Source organism: Opisthorchis viverrini (genome assembly GCF_000715545.1).
Source record: "Opisthorchis viverrini unplaced genomic scaffold opera_v5_9, whole genome shotgun sequence".
Classification (NCBI taxonomy): Eukaryota; Metazoa; Platyhelminthes; class Trematoda; order Opisthorchiida; family Opisthorchiidae; genus Opisthorchis; species Opisthorchis viverrini.
This window is the reverse complement of record NW_008751665.1, coordinates 1,861,806-1,872,389: the sequence shown is the minus strand read 5'-3', so window position 1 is coordinate 1,872,389 and position 10,584 is coordinate 1,861,806.

Genomic DNA, 10,584 nt, shown 5'->3' with positions numbered 1-10,584 from the left:
ATATTTATATATTTATGGCAACGGGTGCAAGGTAATTAGGGCAACACGTTTTCATCTATTGGAATCAGGATACTGGATTGCAGACAGATAAATTTACGGTGCAGTGAACAGCCGATAAATGAATATTGAAAAGTCTGTTGCCACAACTGACTGCCTTGGATTGAGTGGAACAAAGGAATTTTCGGACAACACATCGGGACTTTTCACATCTCATCTCATCACGTCGTGCATTCGGTTGACCTGCGTGAATGTACTGGAACAGGCCTCATCTCAACCCGCTAGATATTCATTCGTTCGGCTGTAACAACCTTTTGGTGCCTAACTGCCATGCCACCTGAAGGAAGCACGAGGGCTGGGATACTGCCAGTGTGCCCAAGCCTAGACAGGGGAAGTCGACAGGCGGAGGTCGGGTTCGAACCGCGGACCTTCCGGTAAGTAATTTCGCGCTCTAACCACTTGAGCCATCTTGCCTCCATGAGACATACTAAATTTGGTACCACTGCCACTACCAAATTTGGTAGCAAATTTGCACACAAGGAACACCGGGCAGAGGACAAAGAACTGATTACAAATAATTGAAAGTTTCTCGGAAGGTCAAAGGAATTCGTAGTGGTACTTGGTCTTGAACTCTGTCAGAGGAGGAAACGATCAGCACAAACAGGACATTGTTTCGTCTCACACACTCATTTACATATCAATTCGATTTTGACGGGAGATTCACCTGGAACACAACTGAATCGCTCGTTTATGGTGCCCTCACTCAGCTGATTGTACCGCAACAGGACAGCTACTTGACTGTCCTTCAAAGCGTTGATCAGACATGTTTAGTTATTCAGAAATTAAGTTTACTCTCAGAGTGGTATTACCAAGTTTAATTTTCAACACTGTATTCGTTAATTCCGGGCTATTTTTTTGAACCTAGAACTTGTGTGAACGATTAGATCGACCACATGTGTACAGTCATTTCCCTCGGATATTCGGTTGTTCTTTCAGCTTGAGTAGTTAGGCGAATAAGCTTTGGGAATAAGCTGATACCGGAAAATTTTCCTCTTATCAAAATTATATGTTTCATTTTTCTGCTAGTCTGTCACGTGACTCCGACACTGAGCGCATTTTTACCTCACACAAGACTACCTTTAGTTTGTAACTGTTCCAAAACGTGAGTGAGTGAAAGAAGCCTGGCAATCCTCATAGTTGACCGATGCACAAGTCTTCGAATAGGGACAACCTGTCTGAATTGGTGATACCTTTGTGGTGTTGGGTTCTCTCTGGCAGTTGTTAAAACGATACTTTGAAAACATTTGGCTTGCCAGAACACCTGTCATCTGGAACTAAGAGTGTGCTTGTTTCAGACTGCCGACAGGTTACATCCGCTGTGTGGCTGGAAACGGACTCGCGCCAGTTTGTTACAAACAAACCTTGTGGACTGGAATACGACTATATATATCATTTTTGTAAAAGTTTGAAACAAAATCAAATTTAAAAATGCGTTCAAACGTTTAAATTGGGAAGGTTTACTTCACAGTGAGATCAGTGTAGCCAAAAGTTTGGAGCATTAGCTTCGAATAGTTGCCAAAATAGGGTTAAAAGGTAATCAGCATACATTGGTAGCTAGGACAGTAAATTACACGTTTCTGTTTTTTTTTTCTCTACGTGAACACGAAAGTATAATTTGTTAGTTAGAAAATACACACCCAGACGTAAAGGTCAACAGGTTGTATTGACTTATGGTAGCAGACATGTCATTTAAAAGTACACATTCGCAAAGTTAACCGGATGATGGCGGATCAGAGGTGAAGAGTACTCAAATACTCGTCTAAATGTTTGGGCGAAGTTTCCACACAACCCATTTGTATACCAACAGATTGGGGTGACGTCACCACAAGCTGTTAGTTCACTGGATAGATAAGCCTCTCGACTGGGCAGTCTTAAATCCCGACATGTCAACACTAGTCGCATACCTTCATGTATATGCGATTAGAGGATAATAATCCAGTTGTGGCCCACCACAGAAAATATTGATTTAAGCACGTGAAACTGATGAACTGATAGGTGCTGTTGAACTGAGTCGGTGATAACACACTGATCTGCAGTTTAATCACCTTCAACTGGTTAATGAAAAGCCAATCTGGTGTAAAACCTAAAAAAAACGGTTGTTCATATTCCATCACAGTGTTTCTGTGAGGCCTACTGTTAACCGGTTTCATAACCCAGGTGTTTTGCACCCTTGAGTGAACTCAATAACCACGAGTGTCCTCCAGAAGGAGAATCCCGTTGGCACGTGGCCAATCATGAGAATGGCCATTCTAAGGCCAAGCCAGCAAGTTCAGCTCGTATTCCATCCAAACTGATACAAACTAGCAATTTAAAAGAATAGTTTTGATGCGTTCCAACTGGATGTACTGCACAAGGGCTACCTCATGATTCCGCTATGATGATGTTCAACATATCGATGCCCCTTCCTTGACACAACACTACTTATAGGATTGACAAGAACTCATGAACAAACCATTTTTGGGCCTAGACACCGAGTTTTAATCAACCTCATTTTTCAAATGGACACAAAATCTCACACACTCAGTTGAGCACCAACACAGAGGAGAGATTCAGCTAGGATTCACTGAAGTCCACTGTTGACACAGGGTTAGTTGGTAACTGGGCATTTATCTGCACGCGTGTCAAGCTCAGAATAGAAAACTAACGGAAATTTCGAGACTACTTTTACAAGGTAGGCTCCAACCGTGACGAATCCGTTGTATAAGTGGTCCATCCAACCACGTGACCAGTGGCGTTTCAAGATAAACGCACCTCTCCATCACTGTTAATCCATGGAAAAAAGGGTAAGTTTGACATTCTAGAGCTGACATCTCGCAAGATTAGTGAGATGAAACGAATAGTTTAGGTTTTCTCATGCTGCTCATCTCCCACAAATCTACAAACCGGATCCGCAACTTTGCATCCAAAAGAAACTTGTGCGACCTCTGAACTTGAACTGGCCTACGGAACATCCGTCCCCCAAGTCTGTCTGACATTGACGTCACTTACCTGATTCCGTGACCCATTGATCTATCCCTGATCAACCCCCCCTTCCTTTGATTTCTATTTCTCTAAAGTGTATGTAGCCCCGATCTTAAACTTTTCCACGTGATTTCTGCTACCATATAAATTTGTGATTTATTAGCCGAGAGGAACAATCACAGAAAACAAGCTTTGTTCGCTACATTCTTTGTTCTCTCAAATCTACAGACGTTTGATGATTATTTCCACAAACATATAGACTTACTCCACTGCAAGGACTTCAGTGCAACTGAATTACCCCAAACATTCGCTAGCAATGTCCAATATGGAAAGTTTATTCTTACCTTACAGTTGTTTTCATCATCATCGACAGCATGACATCAGTGTTCAGCACCAATGTTTCACTGCCGTACAACCATGATTCATTTGAAAGCCTTATTGTAAAGAAGAGAATAAAGGTGGGTGGGGAAGGGATTTAGTGCTAGCTTACCACAATCATTCCAAGGTGCCTATACCTCCAGACACTCACTTAGACGATCTGGGTAGAAACTAACAACAAGAACGCCTCTGACATCGGTTGGCAGCCATATCTTGTAGTGTCTCCAACCAGGCACAGTGAGGATCACGCGGTCCAGTAGCAAAAATTATTTTCACTATAAGTGGCTTGTATGACTTCCAGTAGTTTCAGCTTTGGTCACATCCTACACAGTGTGAAATGGGACTGAATTGATTGGTCACCTGGGTGCCCGATCAGAAGACAGAAGGCCATGGTAAGGAAACTATAGAATAATCATTCGAGCCATCGCAGATAGCACGATATTCGAGATGTTGCGGTATATTTTCATAAAGGGAACCACTCACAAGGTTGCTGAAAGCTCTTCGACAGCCAGTTCCACCGTGAAACGGCTTTTGCGCAACACATTCAGTTGTAGAATGTCATAAACGAGAGATTCAGTTGAGTCTCTCGTGAGAACCAAATCAATTAGCAAATGAGTGTATTTCTCGAGTCTTTCGAGCCCTTCCTACGGGGTCAAGGAAAGCATGGAATCAGTTCGGATGATCTGTCAGATCCCCGGAGCTCGAGATTGCTCGGTGGCTAAGGTACTGACCAGCAGGTCTACTATTCGAACCCAACCTAAGTTTCTAAACTTCCCTTATCCAGGCTTTGGCAAACTGGTAGTATCTGAGCGCTCGTGCTTTTTTCGGGTGGTATGGCCACTAGACACTGAATGCTGGCTACCCCGTTTTTCTCGGTCACGTGAGCCATCAAATCTAGGCTTCAGCATAACTTGTCCATAAATAGGATGATAGGAGGACGGATCACAGAATCACAGGAATTCTATCTGTGTACCGACGGAACTAAGGAAAGATTAGGAGTTTCTAGAAATGCGGTTATAGGAAGGCACGAGTTTGTGGGGGGGGGGCGAGGGGTAGCCGACCTACTGACCATGTTGGACTAACCATGTCTCATCAATTTGCATCTGGTAGGACATGCGTGAACATGAAAACCAGTTCCCTCTAAGCAATCAAACGAAACAACGTGTTCTGGGTCGGCCTACTTTCCAAGTGTGTGGATTGAGCAAATTTATATACATCTATAAGTGGCTCAGAAGAAGAAGAATTTCACAAAGTGAGTGGAACTTACATCTGAAAAGTCGTCACTTGGGGTGCCATTTGAAACGTGTGACCACGTGACGTGACTTCTGGGGATGAAGGACGAATGGCGCTGTGTCTAGAGCTAGCCACAATGCTGACCAACCTCTCACGGACGAACGGCGTTCAAACTGCCTGTCGGTAGGTCGCGGGTTCAAAACTCCCTTGAGTTTTGTACAACGTGCACTGCTCATACAGTCCAAAAAACACGAAGCAGCTGTGCAGTGCTTCTCCGCTTTTCAACGTAGACCGGCTTCAATTACGGGGCGAAACCGCAGTGAAAACTATCCAATCTCCTCATACTTACAGCACATTTACAATAGGCGATTAAATGACGTGCCAATACAGGAGGTTGACATTTTCGAGAAATATACTCATTTGCAAATCAATTTGGTTTTCACGAGAGACTCAACTGAATCTCTCGTCTATGATATTCTTCAACTGAATGTGCTTCACAAAAACTGTTTCATGACGAAACTGACTGTCGAAGAGTTTTCAGCAAACTTGTGAGTGGTTTCCTTTATGAAAATATACGGCAACATCTCGAATATCGTGCTACCTGAATCATGAGGCGGCCGTTGTGCAGCACATTCAGTTGACGAATATTACAAACGAGGAATTCATTTGAGTCTCCCGTGAAAACCAAATTGATTTGCAAATGAGTGTATTTTGTCGAGTTTTTCAATTTACTACTTTAAAGCATTTTTCCGTCTGACGACTTACACAAGTTAGATGAGTTCCCCACTATCATTCACATTTTTTGAAATTTTTGACGCGTAAGACAGGCCTTCGCGTTCACTCAAACATCGAGTGACCACGAAAAAATTGTCACTTTCAAATCTGAAAGGAAATCTTGCGGGAAAGCCACGGAGATAAATGGCTACTGATTTAGTGCTCGTCCGACAAAGATTAAATTATAGGCTTCCCAACCGTTGATTTGCAGTTTGCTCGGATTTGGTCACCAGTAGGTGTCTGATTATCAATTTTATCACAACCGGACATTTGAGGAACAGCTTACAGGATTTCTGACGTAAATGTTGTTCCCATTCACCTCCCATTTGTGTTCACCACGAACAAATGTGAACCGATCGGTAACACACACGCAAACCAGAAGAATACAGGGCAGACAACGTCTAAAAGGACCGAGTCGTAACAGGGCGGCTTCATTAATCGACTACGTTACTCTTTGCTTGACAGATTCTACCGAAGTTCCGTGTAGGTCACACTGCTTGAACGAATGCATTAGTTTAAGGAAGTTTCCAGGAAAGTACAAGATGTACCACGGCAAATCCATTCGGCGTCATTAATTCCAGATGGCTGGGCATGTCAGAGTTAGCAAGATCGATTGGGAAGGTGTGGTAGAGGTTGCGATGCAAAAATTGCTCCAAAGCAGCCCAACTTATGTGAAAGATATTCATTATCGACTTACTTCTGGCCAATATAGCTTATGTGGAATTGCCTTTGTTTTCCCATCATAGTCTTGTATCCCCATTATGCAATAGGTACAAGTCCCCCGGGTTAAAGTGACATATGAATCCTCAACCGTAGGTGATTACCGAGCTTTTCAGAATTGTAAGTTCTTGACACGAGTCCCACAAACAGCGCCTGAAGCTTCCTGTTTTACGCATTCTAAAGTGTAGACAACGGTGCTGCTCAGCTACTTTTCCAGACCCCACAGAAATTGATACGAGGTTAAGCGGGACCCTGCACCAAAACTGCCTTAACACTCGCAATTAAGCACTGCCACGCTCAAAAAGTCCTACCCACATGTGATTGGTCAGGGGATCGGGCAGTTTGAAGATCCAGCATCAAGTCGATCCCTGATTGGCCGAAAATGTGGATCAAGCAGCCAAACACACTTCAGTGTCCACCGGATGCCCACTGACAATGCCGCGTCCAGAAGGCCTCCGGAATTTCTTCACTACATGCACTTTAAATACGACACGTGTTTGCCACACGTTGTTCACTTTTGGTGGTTCTCTTACTGAGGACGTCAGAACAGACAGAGAACTGAACTGAGGCATTGCCGTTATTAAGAATTGAGAAGGTTGAAATCAAGTATGTCTTTTTGACAGTACCCGTAAAGCAATTACGTCTACCTCAAGATGATACGATCAACACAGGTTATGAAGGTCAACTCGGATCACGTGTTCGGGAGCATATAGCTCCAAAAATGTTGTAGGTCACCCGCAGAGAAAACGTAAGCATTAGCTGAAGAGTTCACAGTTCCGATAGGATGACAAGCACTAGTAAACCATCTAAGAATGTTTCCGAAGAACATGGATAAATGGTGCATGTGCACTGGCGTACATGCATATTATATGCATATATTCGTTTTCACTGTCGCGAAGAGAGACGATATTCGAGGGGTTGGCACTCCAAATAAACTTATTGAGCGGTCTCGTAACCTGAATTTTTCGACTTCAGGCCATCTCGTTCTGCATTTCTGAGTTACTCAACGCCAGGACTTGCAGTTATAACTTTCTAGAGGAAGGAGACTGATAGGTTGCCCTTGGGCTATCTGGCTTTCGACTGTTACGAAATGATATCCGCATTGCTTCTAGATTACATTCACGCTATTTCTCCGTTCCCTGTGAACCACGTGAAAATACTTTTGAACCTCTCCGTTGCGCAAGTATCTAATGCTAAGAACTTATCGAGTACAGTGGAACAGTCTCAACATGATACTGTTTTGCTCACCTGTGCACCGGTTATTTCTGTTCACACACACCTGGGTTTGGTAAAACCGAATAAAACCTGATGCAACTGTGCCCTCGAAACAAGATCACCTGTTGCCGGGATCTTCGAAATAGGACATTACAGGACTTGAGTTTCTTGGAACAGCTGTTTTTTTTTCAGATCGCGCGAATCAGTTATAATCTAATGCGAGCTTTGTTTATTCGATTGAGATGTGAACTTATCAAGGCCAGCTGGTACGTTCTGCTCAGTTTGAACGTGCAAACAATTTTTTCCAACCAATGCTAGATACGTCTCCATGATTGATACGTCTAAAACAGATAGGAATTCGTCGTGCGAATCGGGCTTGCTGTGAAACGTAGCTTGGTAACGTAGCTTGTCTGGATGTGTACATATTAGTGACGGCAGGTTGAAGTCTCGTCCGAAGAACGTTGGCCTTGATATGCTCAATCAAAAATTAGTTGAATTGCGAATAGCCCAACTATATTCATTGTCGTTTATGATGTCCCGGTTATCGACAGCTTGATGCGCTTGCAATGTTTCCATTCGCTTTTTCTACCGTCGGCTTATTTTTTCCCTTGTGAATACGCATCCGTGTCCACCGCACAGCTCTGACATGCGCACGCACGCACGCACGCACGTACGTACGCACGCACCAGCAGGCTCCATCTGGTAGTTCGCTTAGTGTGATTATCGCTCACTTTTGAACCCTGTTATCAATTCATCGTAGTTCTTGTTGCTTTTCGCCTGCCCTACGGTTGTTTGGCTGAGGGCTGAGTGTACTAGTGTCCGTTGTGGGAAACCGGTCTCTCGGGACTAAACTTGGGTGTCCTATAATCATGCTGTGCATATTCCTTGTTTTATCCTGTTTCTAAGATCAGCTTAGCGTACATAACCGATACAAGCCGTTCGAAACAGTCTTTCAGCCTGAGACTTCAAAAGACATGTGTTTCCAGATAAACCTCGCCACTTCCTGTCAGCTACAATTTAATGTACGCACACAAAATTGACCTATTTTTGATGGAAAGAATTCCTTATCCGCATCTAGGTTCATTTTGTGCAAAAATTCTCTCCGTTCGGACGTAAAACCCTAAATGGACTTTCTGATACTTTCAACTCTCGTTCATGAAACAAAAAAACGGCAATACGCTTTACGTAAAGCCACGGAGTGATCCATCAGCAACGTTGATGCAACGATTACTACCAAACGACACTTTCAACTGTTTCTGACAGATGGAGGTGTAATGCCCGACAGTGTCGGCAAGAAATCGGTCTTCGAAAGGGAACTTGGCTGGAGCGGTTTAGGATTGATCTTAGGACAGTAATTCTATTCATTTATTGCTGGTCCGAAAATTTGGCAAAAATCAAATTCTGCTCAGAAAAATTATCTATTAGCCAAAGCGGTACACACCAATCTTTATTGGACAGCCACTTGTGTGAGTTCGTTTGGACACAAAGGTACCGAAGAACGGACCTTTTCATGCAAATTATTAATGATATGTCCCAATTTCACCCTGTTCAACAAAAACTAAAAGTACACATTCCATATCCTCTTATTTCTAATTTTTTTGGGTGGCAGGAGTTATCTGAAAAAGATCCGTCAAGATTTCATATCACTCTTTGCCATCAGTGAAGGTTTCGTCATATATAAACCGTCTGTTCTATCGGTGCATGCATCTATGGGGGCTGGGTGACTGCAGGTGAATAACTCCAGGAATGAGGGTGAGATGACTCAAGGTTTTTTGGGTGGCAGGAGTTATCTGAAAAAGATCCGTCAAGATTTCATATCACTCTTTGCCATCAGTGAAGGTTTCGTCATATATAAACCGTCTGTTCTATCGGTGCATGCATCTATGGGGGCTGGGTGACTGCAGGTGAATAACTCCAGGAATGAGGGTGAGATGACTCAAGGGATTAGAGCGCGTGGTTCGAACTCGACCTCTGCCTGTCGACCTTTTCCGGCTAGGCTTGGGCAACCTGGCACTATCGCAGCCCTCGTGCTTCCTTCAGGCAGTCTGGCAGTTAGGCACCGAAATATTGATACAGCTGAACGATTTTTTAACCCTAGGAACGCCAAAGAAATTACAATTCACGTTCAAACCGCTTGCATGTCTATGCGCCCAAATGAACCATCTCAGTTTTTCTACCGACAGTTGTGCGCTTCACTTATCTGGTACATCCTGTGGATAGAAATTTCAAAGCTCTAAGTTTGGTTTTATTTAATTATACCAATATATAACATTGACGAGAAGCAACTGAGCCCTACCTGTTCACTTCGATTCAAACTATTTTACAAAATGTAATCCATGCGCTTAGTGAGACAGCTGAATTCCCCCACCCCCAACTCATCTTTGTCTAAAGCAGGCGGCTACATCCCCTCTTTGCACACACATGGTGTGTTCATCCGTAAAACTCTCCCAGTGAAAACATTTCGGTGACGCTATTATCCAGAATGATTCCGTCACGAAGAGACTGGATCTTACCGTGGTGTGACGGTTTGCGCACCTCAGCGATCCATTGAGCTATACTGGAGAGTGTCCCGCGACACTCACAGAGTGTCTCATACCAGGTTGGTCAATGGTTAGAGGTCTGACGAACACAGTCTCCTGGCCCTCCAGGTTGGGGGTTGGAACATGTGGCGACTTGTTCCGTAGAAATGGTAATGCATTTGCATTTCCCGCCATACACCGCTGCCTTGCGGTTAGGCTTTTGAGCCGAAGGCTTTGGTTGAGGACCCTAATCGTCCTCCTGTCTAGGTGTGGGTGCCCTGGCAGTATCCCAGCCCACGTACAACCGTGAATTGCACATACACAAATAAACTCATGGTACGGCAGTGAAGCATCGGTGTTGAACACTGATGTCATCCTGTCGATGATGATGATGACCAGAATGATCCTTTCGCTTCCAAAAAGGTAACTGAGTTTCCTTGTTGAACTTTTGACGATTTACGTCAGTCCCCCTTTTTCAACAACTCAGAATGAGATCACCTCTATTTTTAACTACATTCAGGAAGACACTGTCAAGGTCTTTTCGATCGTTTCCCTCTTATCGATGGAAACAATTTTTACTTCATTTCAAGAGCCATTGGTGCGAAATCCGGCGACACCACTCCATTCTCGATATGCAACTTACCTTCACGAAAGTGCAACGCTGAGCGTTCTGTGTGTCTTTCGATCGTGTCTTTTCGAACCTTGTTTTATGCGCTCTTCCCTAAAT